At 38.1% G+C, this 1,324-nt stretch overlaps 1 long non-coding RNA gene across 1 annotated transcript; it reads right to left on the minus strand.

Moving 5' to 3' along the window:
* On the minus strand, positions 1–1,318 carry LOC111385289. The gene is made up of 2 exons (XR_002701033.1): positions 1,160–1,318; positions 1–1,096 (listed from the first exon to the last, which is right to left on the minus strand). It is a non-coding gene; the product is annotated as an uncharacterized LOC111385289 (long non-coding RNA).
* Positions 1,319–1,324: the final 6 nt, after the last annotated feature.

Below are 1,324 nucleotides of genomic sequence, written 5' to 3' on the forward strand. Positions count from 1 at the left end.
ACACGAGAGAAATTTTAACAGTTTATAGAATCCCACTTTTTTCTACACGAGAGAAATTTTAACAGTTTATTTTACTCGTACAAGTCACGATAAGGATTGGAGATGCTCTAATCTAGTCAACAGTATAATAACAGAGTTTTGCAAGTTCAGAAAACCCAGCTTAAAGCTAGAGGTCTTTCTTGTGTGAAGCTTTCAAAATGATTTTCCAGATTTCAGTCATTTTTACTTGCTGCCAGATTTGGACCTTACCCCCATGCTTGTAGTGGAAGGAGAACTTTATTATCTCAGCATCACAAAAAGGATAGGCAGCACATCACTGATGATTTGGTCCACCGATCTACTGAAAGTACTCTCAAGAGCTAGATTTAGGCGGAATTTTGCCCGATGTACAGGGCGTGTACAAAATCCTGACATGCTTGAGGGAATGGGTGATTATTTTGGAAAAAAAAAATAAAAATTTCCCCCCACCCCCATCCATCCATTGTGAGTATTCTGTACAGGCCCCGTTAAGCAGAGTCCATTTAGGCATGACATGTAAAAGGTGCTCCGTCAAACACTTCTTCGATGATCAAGCCACCTGTACAAGTGCTTTTGCCAAGAATTTTAACAGATGATGAAGTGACAAAACTAGATTGACTGGTTTGAAGTTTTTTTTTTTTGTCTAACTGCCAATGAAATTCAACCAAGTGTAAATCCATCATAAAAATCCTTAGCAACGTAGCATAATTCCTCCTTTAACGGCAATTCCCAAGAGGCTTATTGACACTACAAACAGTAGAAAAAACTTGAGTACAAGATATTGTGATGACGAATGAAGTGAGATCCTATAAAAGATTCCAGAATATTAGAAGAACAGATAGTATTTTCATGGATTACTCAAGTGACTGGTATGACAATGGGGACAGATATTTAAGCATTGTTCAAGTAATATTAAGTAGCTATGCCACCTAACTGTCCAAGCTTTCCTTTTGGCACGAACTCGTACACCACAAGCAGTTCGTCACCTTAATTGCAGTAAGCGGCAAGTTTAATCAGAATTGGACGACGACGTTGCTACACTTCCTTCTGCAAAATATTGAGTGGTTCCTACAAAAGCCTATCAAAAAGTTAAGCACAACCATGCCATAAGAATCATGACAACGTCGAATAATCTACCAACCTTCCCTGATACGTTCCACTTCTTGACAGCAATGGCCATTCCAATTCCTGGCTTTGCAGCAGTAAGAGTGTGCTCATTTATTCATCTCTTTATAAGGAACCAAATGCTACTGTTATGTAAAAAATTTGCAATTGTAGTTCTTTAATTCTTTGAATGAAATGGGCT

The sequence above is a fragment of the Olea europaea genome, unplaced genomic scaffold (genome assembly GCF_002742605.1).
Source record: "Olea europaea var. sylvestris unplaced genomic scaffold, O_europaea_v1 scaffold31144, whole genome shotgun sequence".
NCBI lineage: Eukaryota > Viridiplantae > Streptophyta > Magnoliopsida > Lamiales > Oleaceae > Olea > Olea europaea.